We start from the raw sequence: 22,814 nt of genomic DNA, 5'->3' as shown, positions 1-22,814 counted from the left end.
GCAGAAACAAGGTAAAATGAAGAGCTGTCATTGGAGCCAACCCCATTTGAAACTCATTTCAAAACATTTAACCAAAGAAAGATAAGGGAGAGATGCGTGGCTGTTGGTTGCAGGATCATTTAACTAACAGCAGTGTGCTTCCAAATTAAACCTTCCATTTAGAAATGCTGAATGTGCGTGTGTATGTGTGTGTGTGTGTGTGTGTGCACATGCACATGTGTGTCTGAGTGACTCTCTGGTTATATGAGCAGGTTGCATTAATTATATGGAAATAGGTTTTTTAGCTCTTTTAAAGAAGGCAGCCTGTCTTCCCTGGTCCTATGAACATTGTCCATTAGGGCCTTCTGTGCTGTAAAGAATACCTTGGGCACATACATCTTCTAATTTCTCTGGGCCTGGTGTCTTACTTTGTAGAATGGATTTCTGCAAACTTATGAGGGAGATAGACAAGTAAACAGTATGACGGTACTTTTAGATGTGTGCCAGAGCCCCACCAAAATGAAACAGATAATATCAAGTGTTGGTGAGGCTGTGGAGCAAAGGGAACTCTCATACATTGCTGGTAGGCGTGTAAATTGGTACAGCCACTTTGGAAAATTATTTAGCATATCTAGTGAAGACCAAAGAACACATACCATCTGACCCACACCTCCATCTCTAAGCATATAGCAACAGAAATGTGTATACGTGTTCCACCAAAGACTTGAGCAAGAATGTCATAGTAGCCCATAGCCCCCAAATGGAAGCAAGACAAAAATAATCTATGGTTAATTAGAAAAATATATCAAGGTATAGTTACTTAATGGGATACTTTACAACAATGAGGAACAATGAACTCCAACAACACGATACATCTCACAAAAATAATATTGAACCAAAGAAGCCAGAGCATATAGCACAAGAGTATGTACTATATGAGTTTATTTATAGAGTTCCAAAACAGGCAAAACTCTTTGTCAGAAGTCAGAATAATAGTGACCATCAGAGATCTTGGTGGTGGGGTGTGGAGATGACCCCTGGAAGGGGAATGAGACAGCTTCTGGCATTCTAATAGAGTTTTATTTCTTGACCTGGTGCTGGCTACATAGATGTGTTCACTTTGTAAGAATTCATTGAGATGTACCTTATGCTTTGCAGTCAACTCTATGGCATACTTCGATGTATGCCAAAAAAAAAAAAAAAGCATTCACAGAACATTATATAATTAAAAAAAAAGCATTCACAGAACATTATATAATTGCCAAAAAGGGACATTTAATCCATAGCTGAGGCAACCAAAGAAGACTTCCTGTAGGAGGTAGCTCTTAATCTTTATCCATTTACTTTTACCATATATCCTTGATTCTGTACCATAAATACACTGGAATCTGTTTTAGTTGGAAACTATTTCCATTGATCTGGCTTTTAATTTTTATTTTGTATCTGAGTAACACAGTCTTAAAATTAGAAATGTTAGGTCAAGCATCTACTTATCACCCTTCATTTTAAAACTTTTCTCAGCTGGTTTCATCTGTTTGTTCATCCACATGAGCTTTGGAATAATCTTGTCAAGGTATATAAAACAAAATATCCCCACATTGGGATTTTGATTGGGGATTATATAAATTATAGAAATGACATTAATTGGGTAAGAAGTAGATAACTTGACAATATTTATTTTATCAACCAGGAACAGGGTTGGCATCCCCACTGCTCATCCCATTTAAATTACATTTTCTTCTCTGCAGGATGCTTTTGATAAATGCTATGCCATCCCCTGGGCCAAGCTGAAACTGACCAATTGCTTCTGATCATTGTAAAGACATAATATCATGGCAAGAAAGCAATGATTATTTTTTGATTATTATAATCAGAAGAGATGGAACTATCAAGACAGGGGACATCTCGAGTTGAGTGGGAATCTCTGTGTGAGAAGATGGCTGGCTTAGGGATAAGTCAGTCATCAAGAGAATGGCAGAGTGCCCCATCTTTCTGCAGATTTCCAGGGAAGAATATACAAGAAAGACAGGAGAGTTCAGAAAGGGGAAGAGGTGACTTCCTCACTGAGCCTGCATCATCTACCTGCCTGTTTATCTATCTCTAGAGTTATTCAGTGATTTTTGCCCTAAGAGCTGAAGATAGGAAATGCTGAAAGAGGACTGAGTTTTACTGTGTCTTAGTATCAATGCCTGGTCACCAGGATGCTTCTCAACACTTAATCCGTGAGGCCAGATGGATTTTCAATGGGTAAATCTACTCTGAGGATCATACCAGAGGTATAAATTGATGAAATTTAAGTAGAGGGACTCTTGTGCCTAGTGACTGGTTCCAGTCTCAAAAGTTATCACTCTTCCTGTGTGAGGAGCACTGTACAATGGACAAAGTTATTCCTTGGCCATTGTATCATTTTTTAAAGCCCTCTGGCCCCAATACCATAATTCTTGGCCAAGAATATTTTCAGGTAGAGAGAGAGAGGGCCAGGGAAGAGCTAATTTCATCATTCTGCAATCAGGGAAGCAAACTCAGAGAGGCTGAACCACAGTCTGGGTTCCATGGGTAGTAAATGGCAGGGCAGAGGTTAGATCCCAGGCCTGTCTGAGTTCAAAGTGCTTGCTTGCCTCTATATTGTTGGGCACATTTGTTCAAGTTTCTCAATTCAAGACTCCAGATCCTGTTCTGTTCTGGAGAAACACTATAACTTGAAAGTGATCATTCTTGTTTGTATTAGCACCAAAGGCAGCATTAAAAGCCATTTGATATATAGTCATTTTAGTGCATAGTCTGAAATTAAAACTGTAAAGTAATTTCCTCTCCTGGTTTTAGGGGCAGCTTCTTGCTGTGACTAATATTAGTGGGCTTTCAATATTATCACCGAAGTAGGGAACCTTGCAAATCAAGCAGTGAGTCACTGGAAATGAGCAAGAGACTAAATAATGCTGCAATGTGTCATGGTTGTCAGGGGGCTGAGGAAGTCTAGACACCCCAAATGGGTTGTTTTTCCCGTAGACTGAGCTCATCTTCCCCAGGTGGTACAGCTCATGTCTGGAACCAGGAAGCCTGTGCCCTGGGAGAGGAAGCGACAGGCTTGCTCTGTGTCATCCCTTCTTACCTTCTCCTCAAGAGTCAGGATCAGGAAACTACAGCTCTCATGTCAAATACAGCCCACCCCATTTTTATAAGTTTCACTGGAATGCAGACCCACTCACATGTTCATTATTGCCTATGGCTTTCTCTCTCTCTCTCCTTCTTTCTCTCTCTTTTTGTTCTGTTAATCTTCACCCCCGAATATATTTTTTAAATATGTTTTTTATTGATTTCAGGGAGAAGGAGAGGGAAAGAGAGATAGAAACATCAGTGATGAGAGGGAGAGTCATTGATCAGCTCCCTCCTGTACACCCCCCCACTGGGGATCGAGTCTGCAACCTGGGCATGTGCCCTGACCGGGAGTTGAACCATGACCTCCTGGTTCCTAGGTTGATGCTCAACCACTGAGCCACACCAGTGAAGGCTATGGCTGCTTTCTTGCTACAACGGCAGAATTCTAGTTGCCAGAGAGACAACATGGCTGGTAAAGCTGAACATACTGATTTTCTGGCCATTTACAGCGTAAGTTTGCCAACCACTGCGCAAGACTCTTTGGCGAATGCAGTCGTTAAGACGCCCGCTTTAGAGAGGGGCTGGTCAAATGTGTAGCAACACTGAGAGGAACCAGAACACAAACAAATGATTATAAAAGCATTGCAGCACAGAACACACCGGGCAGATTAAAACCTTGGTACAGACTTGGGTTTTCACTTCTCCAGGTTCAGCTTTATCCTTGTGGGCAATTTGTTGTTGTTGGCAGAGCTGTCTCTAAGGATCTGTCTGGGCGGCAAGCTGCTCAATGTGAGCCCTCTCAGTGTGTTTGGGAACAATCTCCTGCACTCTGAAAAGGGTTATTAGTAGTTTACCTTAATTACCAGAGTTGTCTGCCAAAAAAGAAAATGAATATTTGCTGGTTTCAGCTTTTGCACATATGGAAGTTTCTGGAGTCATTAAAATCTTCCCCGCTTTCTTTTCTTACACAGCTGAAGTGAGCGACAGAATGAGATTGGGGTTTTGTAATTGATTTACAAAGCTGGTCTTAGGAAGAGCCGAGCACCCTTTCAAACAGGAAGCTGGCCTCCAGAGGTGGGCAGCCTTGGCTAAAAGTGGCCATATGGGGTTCTCGAAACAGCCGGCCACCATAGCATGTTTATTTTCTCTGCTGTGTAGAGATGTCCTCATCATCCAAAAAGCCTCTGGCGGAGTGCTTCCACACATTTACTGCAACAAAGAAAGAACTGATAGCTAAATACAGGAAAGAGAATAGTGGTCTCGAGGCCCACACAGGGCAGTCGGAATTGAAATTTGAGCTCTGGCACGAATGCCCCCTCGTCTAGGCCCTGGCAGGAGGAGCAGCTCTCTTCACTTGAAGGGTAATTTAGCTGTCAGCGTTTCCCTCTCACACTTCACTGTTCCTTTTCTATTCGACTTTTTAATTTCTTGCCATGAGTAAAGCATCTGATTTTTTTTTTACACACAATTCATCTTTGTAGGGCTTAACTGTCTTGCTTTGCTTATATCTCATGGATACTTAGTTGCTTCAATTTCTGTTTTTCCCAAGCTCAATGAACCCATTGAAGACAAATGTGGAAACTCAAATGAGAACTCAGAACCAAAGGCAAGGTACCCCCCCCCGTGATCCTGTATCTCCCATTACAGAACACTTCCCAAATCTGCCTAGGTGCAGTGGCAGTTAGGAGAAGCACATGGCCGAGGAAACACATTCGGGTGCAAGTGCCAAATGACCAGGACACAGCGGGAGAAGCCCAGAACGCCGTCTTCAAAAGCGTTGTCGAAGGAAGAAAGTTAAAAAAGAAAAAGGCAAACCCCAGGCTGCTAAGTGAGCTGACAGCAGAAGTCATGTGAAAGAGCAGATTTGGGGCCAGGGCTCAAACATGAGGGGAGGAAGACCTGTACATTGGCAGTCGGGGAATGAGGGAGGAGACCGAGAGGCAGCCAGAGAACCAAATTCTGCACACACTGGCGATTTATAAAATACCCACAGTGCATAACAAATACAGACAGACAGAGCAGTGAACTGCTGAACATCCTGCCAGCGGAAAAGCCTCACCGTTCCTTAGCCTCCCAGGCCAAGAGAGACAGCAAGTTCTGCAGATCAAGGAGTTGGAGGGGAGTAGCAACCAGGGCTGGGTGGACATTCAGAAAGAAACACTGGGAACCTGTGGAGCCTCCTAAGTACATGGAGGCTTAGAAGAATGCCCTCTTCAGACCAGGTCTAATTTATTATTGCCTGGAACAGTCCCCGGATCTGCCCCTTCGTAAGCCCCTTGGTATGGCTAGGCTCAGGCACTGTGTCACTACTCTGGGGAGCAATAGTTGAGAATCCCAAGTGTTACTGCTGCCCCCTGATTCTCCAAGGTGTTCATTCATCTCTACATTACCTGTGCTTCCAGCACTGTGCCCAGCATACATTTGATGTTTGAAAAATGCGTGTTGAATGAACAGCCAAATGCTTTAGGAGGAAATGACAGTCAGTGAGCACAGTGGTTAAGAGCACCAGAGAGGGGTGGGCACAAATTCTGGTTGTACCACTTAGCAGCTGTGTGACCTTAAGCATGTTAATTATGTTCCCTGACCTTTGGTTTTCCCATCTATATAATGATACCAATCTCGCAGTGTTGGGAAGATTAAATGTGAGAGTGTTTACAGCATGCCTGATACAGTGTCTGGGGCATAAAAAGCATTCAATAAATGGTAGGCATAGTTAGATAATAGGCCATTACACCTCCCAGGGTATTTGCAGTTTAACAGAGCAACTTAAAGGGAACTAGTTCTGCTGTTAGAGCTGAAGAAAATGTGGTAATAGGAAAAGGCGATGGATTGAAGGACAGTTGGGTGTGGAGCTCCAGTTGGGTCAGGGAAGGTAGTTTGGGACCAAGATAGTGACTCCTAAGGTGAATGCAGAGACCTGCTGTGTAGCATTGGGATGAGTCTGAGCTTAAACACATCATATAGAATCAAGCAGCATGGCTCTGGGCTAGCCCCTTAAACTAACAGAGCCTTAGTTTCTTCACTTAAAAATGAGGGAGTTGGAGCCCTGGCCTGGTAGCCCAGTTGGTTAGAGCATCATCCAGATACGCCAAGGCTGTGGGTTTGATTCTTGGTCGGAGCACATGCAAGAATCAACCAATGAATCATAAATGGGTGGAGCAACAAAGTGATGTTTCTCTCTCTCCCCCTTTGTCTCTCTCTAAAATCAATAAAAAATAAAATAAATGAGGGAGTTAGATTACCAGGTTGTCTCTAATATATCATGGTTCTAGGATAAACTGAAAATGAGATAGATTTTAAAGGGAATGTTAATAAGTCCACAGATCAATGACAGGACTAGAATTGGAATTCTGTCTTCTTACCCCTGAACTAGCACCGGAGGCAAAGGGCCCTTAATCCTTCATGCAGTCTTCATGCAATTAGCTTAAATTGTTTGAGGGGCGATGCGGAATGAGCCAGGAGTCCTTCTCTCATACCCCGCTTGCTGCTTCTCGAGACATGCATGACTATTAGATTGATGGAAAAAATACTTCCCCTGCCCTCCTGGTCCTCAGGCTCAGACAGTCCCTAGAATTCAATGCTGAGAAAGACAATGCCCCACGGTTTGTATACTCTCACACACAGGAAGTAGTATAGTCATTAAAAAATAATCATCTTGAATTTTTGATGGTGCTCTGCTTGTTTGCAATTTTATTATTCATAGATGTTAGCTTTGCAATTACAAAACCCGCTGTTAGTATTTGGGGGTGGATTCTGACATCAAATTTGGCTTGCGAATAGAAGGGACAAACATGTCAAGGAAAATAGAGGACAATGACAAAGGATACAATCCCATTTGGTTTCTGTAGCTAATAATCTTGTTCAGAGCACACGATATTTGAACACCGTAATACGGTTTTTACGTTACGAGCACATTCCAGTCAATTCAAAAATTAAGTAAATAGAGTAGAGGCATATAGTTCTTCCTTATCCACCAATGTCATAAATTTAATGATTTTAGCAGCTCAAGGAGAACAGGTATAGTTGTAAAACCTCACATCTGAATGTGTTATTGCCTCTAACAATGATTATTTGTCATTTATCTGACACCAGAAGTGTGAGATGTACATTATAGGAGTCAAAGGTTTTGCATAAAACAAAACAAAGCCTCTCCATCCCAGGCTTACACTCTGGAAACTTGCAACTGACTCATGAGGATGTGTCAGAAAACCTGGGGCTAATGTATCTGGAGTTGGCCTTGGAAAGGACACATTTTTCATAAGGGGAAACTAGGCATGTAATATGTACAAACTATTAAAATTTTTTTTTTAAGATGAAGTAACTTTTAGAAGAATCTGGAACCTTCTCTGGACACCAATCATTCACGGTACAAAACAGTCTCTGACATTTTACATTCCTGTGCCATTCCTTCCAGCATCCAACAAAGCTTTGGAAGAACAGTGCAGAGGCACATGTTTTAATCTGATTTATCTGTAGCAGAATTAGGCTTCTAAGCATATTTCTTAGTGAGTGAGTGAAGCTTTTGAGATAAATCTTACTTTCAGTGCTGTAGGTTTAAAAAATATTACTTACTTAATATGTAATGGACCTGGTTCAGGGAGTCAAATGGAAATGAGACTTGTTCAGGAAGAGTTCATGCTGCTTATATTCTCCCTCCTTCTGGGGACCAGAATTTTTAGAGCAATTGTCAGTTGGGTCTGATTATGATTAGTGACAGCAGTAGGAGCAATATCCCTGATTCCTGGTACTTCTCTGTTGTTTGGAGTGGTTCTTTTAACACGGAACTCTAAAAGATCACTAATGATTATTTGAGAATGGCTGAATCTACACCAAGGGAAGTCTGATATAGTCTACACAACAGAACATCAAGCTGCTAACAAATTACGCTGATAAACATAGCACCCTAGTCTAGAGCTATGGGTATTTCCTAGCAACCCTTCTACACTAGGGTATTAATAAAATACCCAAGGGCACAGCCTGGCTCTGTTGGCACCTTGGTGCCCACTCCGGTGGTGGTGCACATATCCAAGTGGATCTACGAAGCAGACTTATCAGTCTTTCAGTACATTTTTTTTCAGGTTTTTAAAATGTGATCACTTTTTATTATGGTAAAATATACATAACATAACTGCCTATGTTAAGTGTACCTTTCAGTGGCGTTAACTGCATTCACACTGTGCAACCATCACCACCACCCATCTCTAGAAATTGTTCATCGTCTTAAATTAAAACTGTGTCCATTAAACAATAGCCCCACCCCCAGCCACTTGTTATCACTGTTCTACTTAATGTTGACTATTCCTCATACGTCTATAAGTGGAATTATACAGTATTTATCCCTTGTTGTCTAGCTTATTTCATTTGACATAATGTCCTCAAGGTTCATCCATGTCGTAGCTGAGTGATGTTCCGTTGTTTGTATATATCATGTTTTATTTATCCATTCATCCATTTGGACATTTGAGTTGTTTCTAGGGGTTTTTGTTGTTGCTGTGTGTTTGTTTTAAATAGACTGTGCATCCCCCCCCCCCCCCCCAGTTTCAATGAATACTTTTATTATTTATTTAACAAATCACCAACTTCATCTCCCTCCCTCCCTACAACTGGAATTTCGCCTCGTTTTCATGCTGAGTAGCAAAACAATGACAAAGCTAATCAGAATAAGCTATTCCAAGAAGAGAATTAGGCTAACAGCTTACTTTCTTTTAACAGACAAAATATAAACATGCACACTCTAGAATGCACAATGGCTTAGTCACTAAGAAATTCAAATGGGATCCTGAAGAATGGAGGTAAGTCCAGGGTGCAGTGAAGATGAGCTGAGATGCTGTGCAATTGTATAGGTGTTCCTGGGCTGCATCTCTTGGCCACTAGCTGAATCTTGACATGGGGGAAGATTTTAGCGAATGTCAAGTAGAGAGGCGGAAAGCACTAAGGTGACTTAGGGGATGCGCACAGGAACCAAAAGGCAGGGAAAGCACTGAACATTGCTGAGAGCATCCACCCCAGGAAGGGCTTGACCTTCCAAGAGCTCTAAAGTAACACCACCCCCCGTGCTCACGTGGCTGACTTTACCCTGTGTATTCCATTTGGCACAGCAAGTGGCAGTGTCTGCACCACCCATGGTGGACATGGCTTTCACCACTTCATCCATGCAGTCCCTCAGGCAAAAGCTTCCCATTCAGATACACCCACAGGTCCATTCCACACAATCTGCTTAGCCCTAGCGACAGCCTCAGCGTACTTCTTGCTGCTCTCAGGACCACAGCCCAAGCCCATCCAGCCAGCAGGTATGCCGGAGGCCACAATGGCTTGGCCAGTCTTGGCACTCTCATCAAACTGGTCAGCAGTGACAAAGTCAACCAGCAAGGTAATCTTCACACCGTTCTTCTCAGCTTTGGACATCAGGTCTTTGACCGTCTTGGCTCCCTCTTCATCAAACAGAGAAGTGCCAGTGTCCATGTTGTTGAGCACCTTAAGGAAGGTAAAAGCCATTCCACCACCAACAATCATCTCATTGGCTTTGTCCAGCATATTATTAATTAGCTGGATCTTGTCTGCAACTTTAGCTCCACCCAGGATGGCCAGGAAAGGTGGCTCTGGGCTTTCCAGTGCCTTGGCAAAGTAGTTCAGCTCCTTCATCAAAAACCCTCCAGCTTTCTGTGGCAGACTGACTCCCACCATAGAGCGGTGGGCTCGGTGAGCAGTGCCAAGAGCATCATTGACATAGACATCCCCTCGCTTGGAAAGTGAAACTCAGAAGGCATCTACTTTAGCTGGCTTGGCTTTAACCTTGTTGTCAGAAGTTTCTTTTCCCTTCCCTTCTTCCTCCACATGAAAGCAAAGGTTCTCCAGCAGGATGACAGACCTAGGAGCTGGGTCAGCACAAGTTTTCTCCACTTTGGGACCCATGCAGTCTTTCAAGAACAAAACATTCTTGCCCAGCAGAGATTTGAGTTCTACAGCCACTGGCTCCAAGGAGTACTTGTCAGGCATGGGGACACCATCAGGCTGACCCAGGTGGCTCATAAGAACAACAGACTTGGCTCCATCGTCCAAGCAGAATTTGACGCTTGGGACGGCAGCCTTGATTCTCTGGTTGGTTGTTATCTGGTGGTTCTTCATAGGAACATTGAAGTCCACTCTCATGACAACCCGCCTCCCCTTCATGTCCAGCTTGTCAAGAGTCAGCTTGTTAGAAAGCGACATCTTGGCAATATAGCAACACAGAGAGGCCAGGGATCAGTCAGCGATGGAGACAGCAGTGAATGTCCCTAGACTGTACATTTTTAATAATTAGATTTAAAGCATGAGGTCCTAATCAACTGCTTTCTGTAACACTACTTATATTCCTGTTCCTATTAGCTGCTGCGTTAGTAGATGTGATACTGGAACTTTAGTAAATTCCCATTTTGCAAATAGGCCTGCCTTTTATGGCTGTCCGAGGATCTGAGGCTGGGCGAGAGCTCTCTGCATGGAGAACTGTCTCATACTGGATTGTGCATTGTGCTGAAGTCACTGGCCCTGTGTGTGTGTTTAAATAGTTCCAGAAAAGTGGCGTGGTAGCGGGAAGTACACCAATCAGAGAGTTTATAAGCCTACAGTAAAGTAAAGTTACTGCAGTAAAGTTCAAGTTTCTTCAGTTCTCTCCTCTTTAAACTGGGATGACTAATGTTTCATGAGCTATAATAGCTTTAAATGAGATGAGTATTAAAGTGTCTTGTTTAGAACTTAGCATTTAGTAGACATTCAATAATTCATCTCACTTTATGTCTCTTTATGTTTGGCCTGCATGTAGACACTGAAAAATAAAGGAAGGTTCTGAGAAGTAATGTTTGGGTTTTTTCCCTGCCATGGTGCAGAATAAATCTGTATTTGCCAGGTAGGTTCTAACTTCATTTAAAATGGAGGCATTATAGGGAGAAAACTCGTGTTAAAATGATAAAGAATAATTATGTTATATGTCAATTATATCTCAACAGAACTAGGAAAAAATTTTAAGTGTGAAAAAATGGAGGCTTATATAACTAAACAGAAAGTAGGGCTGCAATATGTACTTGTGGCTAAATTGTATATTTTTGCCCTGGTCTGATTCATTCCACAGACCCCTGTGAGAATCACTGGCACAGGGCAAGAATATCAGAAACCTCATTTCCCCCCGGCTCCCAGGGAAAGGTCGGTTCACTTTCAAATGTACATATTCGAACATCTGAGTTCTGACTTTTAGTTTTGAACTATGATTTCCTAGTTTCTGGGCTTTGAACTTGGAAATGCTGTCTATGTTTTCTTCTTTTTTGCCTTTCGGTTCTTGAGAGCTTTTTTGGGTTGAGTTAATATATATATTTAAGAAAAGCCAAAGAAAGGGACAGATAAAGTAATAAAGAAAATAGTATCCATTCAGTTACATGAAAGATTATTATTAAGGTAAAATATCTTAAGCTCTTGATGGCAAGGAGAATTTTCACAGTATTCTGGCTTTTCTTTTTCTTTTTTAATGAAAATTTTAAGAGTATTTGGTGTGGAGATAAAGGCAGAGTTTGAAACCCAAGAGTCATTGGTTGAAGCTTCCACAGCCACCTCAGCAAAATGAGAGGGATGCAGGGGCTGCTTTCCTCACAAAAGCACAACAGCCAAGAAGACTTCCAAGTTTCTGTGAACAAATTCCACATAAATTTACAACTCTTGAATTCTACACACATAATGCCTGGGAGATAGACTTTAGACGTTGTGTCTAGAATCAAAGCAGCTGCTAGAACATGATGAAAAAACCCTGGCATTTATTTTTCAGTGATCTTGACATATAGGATTATGAGTAGACACGAAAATATCGACCCAGCTGTGGACAACCACTGTCAGTAGCTGAGAAATAACCTGGCCGAAGAAGTTTCATTAGTGACTTGGGAGAGTGACATTGTCGAATACACAATTGCATTTTGGATAATGCAACCTGACACATGCACCTTCAAGTCCCCCCTCCCCCGCAAATGTGGAAATAACATCTGTATATCCCCCACCCACATCCCACTCCCAGCTTGCCCCGTCTAAGATGATGTTGGGTGAGCTGCTGGCAGCCTGGGTAAGACTAAGAATTCCAGAATCAGAGGGTCTGCCTGAGTTTGATCTTGGCCCTGCCACTTACTATCTTTGGCAAAGTTATTTCACCTGTTTTTGTGCCTCAGTTTCCTCATTTCTAAAATGGGCTTAAAAAAACACCAACCCTCCAACTAGCTCATGGGGCTGTTGTGAGGGTTAAATAAATCAAAATGCATAAAGTGCTTGGGAGAGTTCCTGGCACATAGTAGGTGCTATGTAAGTATTAGCTTGACTCTTCTTGGGAGACTGAGACCCAAGTGTTGTGCTCAAAGCTCCAGATAGGAGAGGAACCAATTAGAACATTTTTGGTTGTAATGAACAAAAACCTTAACTCAAATTGGCGGAAACAATAAAAGGAATTTATTAGCTCATGTATTTGAAAGTTTGAGAGGGAGAGCAGGTTTGGGGTAATTCTTGATCCAGTATATCAGTGATGTTCTCAAGGAATCAGACTCCCCCCCCCCCCCCGTCCCTTTGTCATGTTGCCCATCCACAGTGATGCCAGCTTCATCCCAAGACTGGGTTGCATCCAGATCCCAAGAAGGCTTTTAGCAGCCACCATGACCCTATGCTTCCTCATTCACGTCTAGTGGGAGACTGTCTTCATCTTGACAACTGCAATAAGGGAGAGAGATTGAACTCAACTCTACTGAAACAGAAGACTGGAGAATATTTAAGTGCTGGGATGAGCTGGTGGAAAAGTGCTGCAGGACATTAGGAGGGAGGCTGGTCAATGTGACTGGGCATCTGTGTTTGCTAATGGGCCCGTATCAAAGTTAGACCCCTACCGTCCCAGGGAGACTGGGAGACCACAGCTCTGTCTTTCCTGATGATTACATTTTAAAGAGATGGCCCCCAGGTCCATCAGAAAGACATTTCTGGGTTGTAGGTTTACATCTCAAAGGGGAAGAGAAAGAATTTACAATTGCAAGTCTTTTAAAGTAAAGGAAAGGGAGAGAAAGAAGAAGAAGAAAGACTAACGAAAGGAGGTCAGGGGCCTAGAGCCTTGAAGCCTGTCTAAAGGTTAGTGAAGCTGAGGAATAGTAAGGCTCTTTTTGGTCAAGAGCCGCTCCAATCGGACAATCTCTGAATCACTCGCACCCTGTAGGGCCTACCCGAAATCGCGTGCCGTTCCCCTTGAGCTGGCAGTGAAACCGCGTCCCTGCGACCACATGGATCTCCAGGGGAAATGAGGGGTTTGGGGGAGCAGGAAGGGAGCACAATGCTGGGGAAGCAACAACAGTGTCTGGAACAGGCGATCTCTGTGCATGGCCTTTGGTAGCACTTGCCGAGGGTTTTGGCTTTGTTCTGAAAGAGAGGGAGGGATCATGATCACAATGATACAGCAGCGTTCCTGGGAAACATGTTCTCCTGCTCGGCTCCACCAAGACCAAGGCAGCCCCCAGGTGAGCCTCCGCCTCTGAGGTAACTGGGGGAGGACGTGAGGCTGCTGGGAGCACTTCTGCTTACTTGCCTTTTGCCAACTCTGGCGTTTATTCTTTTAGATTTTTAAAATATTTATTCTTTTAATGTAAACTAAAAGAACACATGACAAAGCTAGGAGACTGGATGGAAAGATCTGGAAGTTGAACTCTCAGAAAAGAGTCTGGGAAGCTGGAGTATGAGAGTGAGACCCGGGCTGGAATCCCAGCTCCTTCATGCAGCAGCGTGACCCTGGCCAAGTCACCAACTCTCCCTAAGCCTCATTCCCTTATTTAGGAAATAAGACTAATAATATTATCTTCTTAATAGGATTGTTATGAAGATTAAATGAGATAATATATTAATACCTTGTTGTCCAGAATAAATGCTTAATAAATATTAACTATGATCATTATTACTATTGTTATTCTACTGGTAGCAAATATAGTAGAGGCCTTGGGGTCCTAGGCAGGAAGATGTCCTGACCTGTTTGAAATGATAAGTGAAACAGGAGACATTCGGTACAGGGTTAGGACTCAGAGATTATTTTAGTTTTCATTTTTCTCTATTGAATTAGAATTTGTTACATTGTTTTCTATCAAGCAAACCTCTTTTTTCCACATTCTGGGTTGATTAGGAATTATTAGGCACATATCATAACAAAATAATTATAGATTTACATAGAGATTTAGCAACAAGGATATTCCTTGCAATGTTTTGTTGGGGCTGGGGATGAAAAAAATTTTAAATTTCTAAAAAGTCCAATAGTCCACGATAGATAAGATTGTAAGACATTGTATCAGTCAGCATGCTTTTTTTTTTTTTTTTTTAATTCTCACACAAGGATATTTTTTCCACTGCTTTTCAGAGAGTGGAAGGGAGAGAGAGAGAAACATCGATGTGAGAGAGACACATCGATTGGTTGTCTCCCACATGCACCCGACAGGGGCCCCAAGATTGGGGCGGGGGATTGAGCTTTCAACTGAGGTACGAGCCCTTGGCCAGAATCGAACCTGGGACGCTTCAGTCTAACCACTCAGTGGGCCAACACTCTAACCACTGAGCCAAACCAGCCAAGGCAGTCAGCATGCTTTTTTTTTTTTTTTTTTTTTAAATATCAGCATGCTTTTTGACTACAATAGAACAATTGTCCCCTCCCTTGCTCCTTTAAAGTAGGGTATGCAAGCGAGGACACTTATTATCTAAGTAAACACAAGGGCAGAGGTGGGACTGGCTCCGGCTGTGGTATTTCAGGGGCCAGCTCAGTTCCCCTCGACTCTTTTTGTTTGGCACTTGCTGTGTTGGCTTCATTCTCAGGCACCGTTTCCAGCGTCCCAACTAGACAGGGCAACCTCCAGGGAAAGAAGAGCCACCTTTCTCTCTTAGAGGTGCCGGATGGCCCTTCCTCTCCCAGCAGAACATACTGAAGTGGAAAAAAAGCAGATCATAAAACTAAAGGGCAACTGTCCCTGCCTTTTATCAAGAAATAGTTGCCAATTCCTGTTTGTTATCTCTTCCAGATGGACTTCAGAATTAGCTTATCAATTTTCCTACAATCCTATTAGATCTTAGCTCAATTATTTTGAATTTATAGATTCGTCTGGGGAGAAATGGTCCTAAACACTGTTTTAATTTAGAAGAAACCAAAGTGATAGTGTTGTTCGTATTATTGAGAGATAGGGAAGAATTTCCTATCTATCAATAGGAAAACGGATGAATAAAGTAAAGTAGTCGTTCACTAGGATATCAGATAGCAGCTGAAAGGACCGAACTGGCAGAATCGGGCCGTGCTTCAAGGCACGGCACCACTGATGCGAATTACAAAAGGCACGCAGCACGGAACTCCTGTGGCCCACAGGGACATGCATGTGTGTAAACAGCACTGGGAGGCGTATCAAATTCATGGTAATGGTTGTCTCTCGGGAGCGTTGAAGGAGGATGGGAAAAAAGGAGACTTCAGCTATATCTGTAATGTTTTATTTCTTTTATTTTAAAACTATTTAAAACATGGTAGCCTCTGGGGGCAGAGAACTAGATGTCTGGGCAACAGTGGATGGGGGGAGATGTTCACCACGTACCCTTTCTTACCTTTTATGTTTTGAACCATGTGAATGTCTTACCAACTCAGCATCAATAAAATCTTTAAAAGACTAAAGCACACGATCTTCTCACTGGGGCTTTTATTCTATTTTTGATATTTTAAAATTCTCTTTAAAAGGGTAAAAAAATTGTAACTTGCACCGAGGTGGTGGCACAGGTGGTGCGAGTGGTGGCAGCTGGTGGCAGCCGAGGAGGAAGTGGTGTGGAGCGTTGGTGGAGGCTGTTAGTGCTGTGTCTCTGGTGCGATATATGTTCTCACACACCCTCCGTGCGAACTTTGCACATGACATGCGCTTGTTTCCCAGTGCCCCCCCAATCCCAACTCTTGGGCAAGAGTTTTGTAACATGAGAAGGACAGACATGTCTTAGAAGAGTGCTTTGCATTCTGTGTCCCTGGAGTGGTGATGCTTTGAGCTCCAGTCTCATTGGTTTCCTTTCTGTTTACCTCCAACATCTCATTCCTCATAAATCACTCAGTCCTGCACCATAATATATATGATGTGATGAAAGCCACAGCTTTCTTTCACCTGCACTTTGTTCTCTTAACTCACCTTCCCATCTCCTTCCAAGAAAAGACGAGAAACACCAGGTGGAGTCTCATGAGAATAGCAGTCAGAAGCCTGGAATAATGACAGGAGTCTAGTGGGAGTCAGGTGTACCAACCGCTTGCTCCCTGAGGCCAAGGAGGAGAGAGGCCAGTGAGGCGCCAGGCTGGTGGGGATGGATGGTGTAGATGAGAGACGGGGATCTTTTGGAGAAGTAGAGAGAGTTTAAATGGTTCCTGGGAGTTTAAATGGTTCTTATGGATATTTAATATTTGAAGAAGACAAGAGTGAAGATCAGAAACTCCTGGGCTTTGCTGCTTTAAACACAATACTGCTCTGAGGTTAAAATGTACTTCTCACGCATTATGATTGCAATGGGCTGACCTACAGGACTGGCGGTGGTCATGTGGCTTTTTTGGGACTCATTTTATTACAAATGTGGTTCCAGAGTGCAGGAACCCTGAGGATCCTTGCCCCAGGGTTTCGACTGCACCTCTGTGTAGGTCCACAGTGTGAGTTACTGCCTCCCCCTTCTGTCTTTCTCTGTTCAGAGGAGGCAGCCCCTAGAAATTTGTGGGACTAGGACATGGGAAGAAGGAAACACAGATGTAACAAGAAGTCATGTCCTCTGTAAACAAACACAGCAGATGTAGTAGTGGACAGCAGGAAGAGAAAAGATGGAAAGGAAGGAAGAAGGTGTTATAGACTCAATGTGTCCCTCCAGTTCCTATGTTGAAACCCAATCCCCAATGTAATGGTATTAGGAGGTGGGCCTGGGGGAGGTGATTAGGTCATGACAATGAAGCTTTCATAAATGGAATGTATGTCCTTATAAAAGGGACTCCAGAGATCTCCCCTGTTCCCTCCGCCGTGTGAGGACACAGCTAGAAGATGGCCATCTGCGGGACAGGAGGTGGGCTTTCACCAGACGCTAAACCTACCAGCACCTTGATCTTGAACTTCCAGCCTCCAGAACTGTGAGAAATAAATGTTGTGGAAGCCACCCAGTCTATGGTATTTTGTTAGAGCAGTCCGAACAAAGACAGTGGATCTCTCAGCTCTGCATTTTTTGCTTTTGCTGTTTTTTCCATACCAGAAAATGTGTGTTTTTTGGGTCACATTCTTCCTACCCTAATTCAGATGAGTATTGCTGCCACGTTTGAAAAGCACTTGAAGCAGTAATTGGTGTTATTTTGCAAGCACTTACTAAGAATGACACAACTATTCACGTGCTGGGAATACTGTGCCAAAAAATTGCGAAACAAATCATATTGTTTTCCTTCCACAAAATCAAAGTTGCAAAGAGTAAAAAATTAGCCAGTTTCTTTGGCAAAGAACATGAGTGACAATGTTCTGCCTCTTTAAATTTCATATTAATGACCTTGGACATTGGGTTTCCAAGGGAAAGACTCTTTGCAACATCTTTTATTTGGAACCTGGGTGTTTCTGGGTTGTATTTACTTAAAAATCTAGCCTCTACAGTTTGATTTCAATCATGAAAAAATATATAGTAGGAAGGCTGCTGGGACAAACACTAAAATGTTTTTTATTTTCTCTGGGCATTGACATCCTGGGTGATTTTATTTTTTCGTATTTATTCTGTTTTCCGATTTTTTTTGCAAGCTGCATTCATAACTTGAGAAATAAGAAGTTATTTTTAACAGTGACTTCCTGTGTAAGTTTATTATCTGCCATGTGATTGCAGGGCTTTAAAAAATTTATGAAGCAGAGACTGCAAGTTGAAGACACAAAAATATTAACAGTGGTTCTTACTGAGTTATAATCTTCTATTTTGTAATTATTCTATAATGAGCAGCAACTACTTTCATAACAGAAAGAACTTATTTTAAGAATGAATTTATTAGACTTGATCCAAAGAAATGTCAAAAGGGTCAGGCTACCTTAGCATTCTCTCTCCCACAGTGGCATTCTAGAATATTTTTTGAAAGGGCATGTTTTCCCCTGATATCAATCTCAGGAGGTTGAAGGACATACCCTAAACACCTCTAGCTTCATTTACTGACTGATTTGAATGTATTACCCTCATATTTTTAGAAATTCTTCTTGCATCTCCCTGTGACTCAACTTGAAGGAGAAAATGCCTGGCTTTAATAAAAGCCTATGAAAGGGATGGCTGAATTAGTGTCTAATTTTGTTTTGTAGGGAAGCTCTAGCAGGAATACTGGTCATGTGCATTTACCCTGGGAGATAGTCAAGGAAGCTTGGGGAAATGGTTGGTTTTCTCGAGGGTCTGGAGGCTAACCCCCAGTGGTGGGAGGGAGGAGTGAGAGCACAGATGGTAGCTGACAAGGGAGACAAGTTCAGTATTCAAAAAGCAGTGTTCATGCTAGCTCCCACGGAGGGGCAGAAGTCAGGACAGAGGGAGTAAGTTAGAATATGGGGTTTAAGCCAGGTAGACCTGGGCTCAAATTTAGTCCTGCCATGTGTAGAGCTGTGGGCAGGCCACTTAATCTCTTTTACCCTCTGTTTCTACATCTCAAAAACAGTTGTGATGCAGATGACAGCTGAGGCCACTCTATTTTTTGACCCTAAGTAAGACCAGCTTCTGGTTCAAGTCCAATTCCCTCTTCTACCAGTTAGAATTAGGATTGGCTGTGATTCATAGACTTAAAGATAAAAAGAGAAGAAGTTTTTTCTTTCCCATAAAAGTTTAGGGATGGACAGTCCAAGGCTGGCATGGTGGCTCCAACTCCCAGGAATTCAGATGGCTTCTGGCCCCTCCCTCTAGGGTTTGGTGCCTGTTCTCATGGCCCCAAATGTGGTCCCAGCCATCACTCTAAGCTCCCAGAAGCAGAAAGGAGGAAAGAAGGAATAAAAAAAAGGGGGGGGAGTGTATATTATCTATCTTTTATGGAAGTGGCCGTTAACCAAGGCAGTCCCTTCATAAGAGGTCTTCTGATGCCAGCTGTTGAAAGATCCTTTATTTACTCTTCCACACTAGAAAAATACCATTTACCTTACAGTGTTATTGCAGCATATAATACAGGGCTTGGCACAATGGCACTTAGCAGGTAATTGAGATTTTTATTAGTAACTAATATTGATTACACGCTATTAAATTTACATTAATATATTAATTCTAAAGCATAGCTCATTGCTGTGAAATACAGAACAGGCTGGGAATAATCTCAAATTGCCATGGATGTGTTCTTATTGGGTGCTGTAGAGCCTCCAAAGCAATCACATTTTTTTTTTTTTAAATATATCTTTATTGATTTCAGAGAGAGGAAAGGAGAGGGAGAGAGATAGAAACATCAATGATGAGAGAGTCATTGATAGGGCCTGCAACCCGGGCATGTGCCCTGACCGGGAATCGAACCCCGATCGCCTGGATCCTAGGTCGACGCTCAACCGCTGAGCCACACCTGGCCGGGCAGCAATCACATTTTTAAGAAAACGTTTTTATTGATTATTAGTGAGAGAGGAAGGGAGAGGGATAGAGAGATGGAAACATCGATGAGAGAGAAACATCATCAATAGGTTGCCTCCTGCACACCAGCTACTGGGGATCAAGTCCACAACCTGGCATGTGCCCTGACTGGGAATCGAACCAGTGACCTCTTGGTTCCTGGGTCAGCACTCAACTACTTAGACACACTGGCCGGGCAGCAATCACATTTTTTAATAGGCTCATTTTAGGTATGGATTTATCTAAGTTTCTTTTAAAAAGAGTCTTTTAATTAGCTATCATTGCATACAGTGTTGTATGCAAATCTCAGTAGCATACAACAGCAAGCACCTACTTAGCTCATGGATGTGTATTTTAGATGGAGGCCAGCTCATCTGGGCTGGCTCAGCTGGGTGCCAGCCGTCACGTTGCAGTCTCTGGGGCGGCTCTGCTTCTCACTATAGGTCTAGGCTACATCGGCTCCACATGCCTCTCGTGCTCCCTGGAGCAGCCATCTAGCTCCATCTAGAGAGACAATTTCTTCTTGTGGCAATAGCAGAGGAGCAAGACGGCAAATAGAAATATTCATGTCTAGGCGTTGGGTCGTTGCCTCTTTCCTTCTGCCACTGACGAAAGCAGGTCACGTAGTAGAGCCCAACTTAAGGGCAGAAAATATCTGGCCAGTGATGAAGCCATGGCAAGGGAGGGTGAAGAACTGGAAAGACAGTGTCACGAAGCTAGACAATGGTCCAATGGTAAGTGATGTACCCAAATCGCAGAGGGTGATAATTTGAGAAGATGCATTGTTTCTGCTGACCCTTTCTTTGGCTGACATTGCCGTGACTCCCCACTCCTTGGTCCGTTTAGGAATTTAAGGGCAGCAACTTACAGAAAATAGAGTGGATGTCTCATACTGAATCTTTCAGTCATTTGGACCAAAGCTGTAGAAACAGAAGGCTTCTGAATCCTGTCCCAAGTGGAAGTTTTATAGAAAGAAATATTGATTTCTTTTTTTTCTAGTTCAAAGCAAGTCCTGCCTATGCCAGGCTAAGAGTACTTATGCCAACATAAGCAATACAGACAATTGTCTGCTATCAGATCAGTGCTGGTGCAGAGAGGAGTGTTTGTGTCCCATAGCAAGGGAATATGAACAGAAGAACTTCATTTGCTCTCTGCATCACCTGACTTGGCATTGATTTCCAATGTTTAAAAAAGGAGCCCAAAGTCAGTCCCTACGGAGTAAAATATGAGAATGGAACAGCTGCTACCACAGCACAGATGACAATTTTTTAGATTTTATGAAGGAAAAAGAGGACCTTTCCTCTCTAAGTGAAACAGCTCATTTAGTATCTTTCCTCTTCAGCATTTGCTATTGCAGTCAAAAATCTGCTAATAGCTCAATTGTTTAAAACTCCTGATTTAGAGGGTGAAGCGGGGATAAATGATGATGACAGGAGGAGATTTGACTTGGGGTGGTGAACGCACAATACAATATACAGATGATGTATTATAGAATCGTACACTTGAAATCTATATAATTTTATTAGGCAATGACACCCCAATAAATTCAATAAAAAATAAAAGTCGAGATTTAATAGCAAATTAAATGAAGAGAAGAAAGGGAGTAAATCTCTCATGCTAAGACAGGCGTACCTTTAACAGATACCATAAATCTTTTCATTCTAAGAGAACTGGGTTTCAAGTTCTCGTTCTGGTGCTGAGTGACTCAGTGGCTTCTAGAGGTGTTTTAGCTCCTTTTAGCCTCAGTTCCCTTATCTGCAAAGGGAGTTAGAGAGAGGCAAGCTGCAGAGGTGACCCAGGCCAGCTGGCCTCCTCCAGGTAGGGTGGGGTCACCGTGCAATGGTGGAGCTAGTCCACCGTTATGCAAGTAGAGAAACTTTGAAAATGAAAACAAACCTCATGTGGTAGCATGGTTTAGAAGGCAACCTCTCCTCAGAATGCTTGATGGGCATCCAGGCTCACTGGGTAGCTGTGTGATCTTGGGAAAGTTGCATAAGTCCTCTGGGCTTCAATCTTTGTATTTGCTATGCACGTGAAAACACTGCCTGTCTTGTCGGTTGTTACGTGATGCCTGCACAGTGGTTAACCCGAGGCCTGTTTATAGCCTTACCGAAGGAATGTTGGTGTGCATTTGGCCAGTTACCCAGCATCCCCTTTCCTCTTTCCTAAAGGCAGGTTAACTTCATTCAGATATTCACTCTTCTTCCATGCAGCCCATGGAAGAAGACTAATAGACCTTTAGGGGAAACTAATAGACCTTCGCTTTGGGGGAAGTCATGGTTACTTGGACCCAGTAGCTCTCAAACTCCTGTGTCATCAGAATGATCTGGAGAGCTTGTTAAAAACACACAGTACTCAGAAGATGAAGAAACTGAGGCCCAGTGTCAGGCAGATACTGGTAGAACAAAAGCTGAGTTTAGGGGTTTCTGGATCCTAATTCAAAGGCCAAGCCACACTTGGTTTATCATGCTCTCAGTGCCAGGAATATTCTTTTCTGTGAACGCTGTTCAGACTATCCACAGGAGAAGGTTAGGGTGCCTGGGAAGCTGGATTAATACAGGGTGTGGCTAACTAAAAATGGAATTGAGAAAAGTAGGGAAGGAATTTTGATGGAGTAGTTTATGAGTTTGCAAGGGTTCATAAGGTAACGGCTGGTTAACTATGTCTTTTCCAGAAAAAAAGAGTAGATACAACACTGCTTCTCTTCCCTGCCGAGGACAGCGGGGCCCTTCTGACCCCTTCCTACACTCTGAGCCCCCTGTCTAAACCTTAACCCACCCAGTTAGCCTTCCATCCTGCCCCCTGTGTTCACCTCCACCTCACCTCAGTGGAATGCAGGTCTTTTCAGATCTTCTTGGCCACATCTTTACAGACAGTTCTCGACTTCTTCAGTGGTTTAGTCTCACCCATTTCAGGCATACAGATCAGTACAGAAAATTTATCAGGCACTCAAGTACCATCACCCAGACTTAACACAGTTTCCCATTTTATATTTTTTATCTCAGACCGCTCAAGAGAATGACAGAAAAAAGAATTCTTGAGGTGAATGAGTATTAATTATTCCCATACTTACTTTAAATTTTTTCCACTAATGTGCAGTACTGTTTTGTGTGTTTAAAAAAATTTACATAAATGACAAACCTGCATAT

At 42.8% G+C, this 22,814-nt stretch overlaps 1 pseudogene across 1 annotated transcript; it reads right to left on the bottom strand.

Moving 5' to 3' along the window:
• Nucleotides 1-9,016: 9,016 nt before the first annotated feature.
• LOC308552621 (phosphoglycerate kinase 1 pseudogene) lies at nt 9,017-10,343 on the bottom strand (annotated as a pseudogene). Its single transcript has one exon. The product of its transcript is annotated as a phosphoglycerate kinase 1 pseudogene (transcript).
• Nucleotides 10,344-22,814: the final 12,471 nt, after the last annotated feature.

Source organism: Miniopterus schreibersii, assembly GCF_964146895.1.
Source record: "Miniopterus schreibersii genome assembly, chromosome: 2".
NCBI classification, from domain to species: Eukaryota; Metazoa; Chordata; class Mammalia; order Chiroptera; family Miniopteridae; genus Miniopterus; species Miniopterus schreibersii.
Note: the sequence above shows the minus strand (reverse complement) of the source record. Positions and strands in the feature narration are given on the sequence as shown.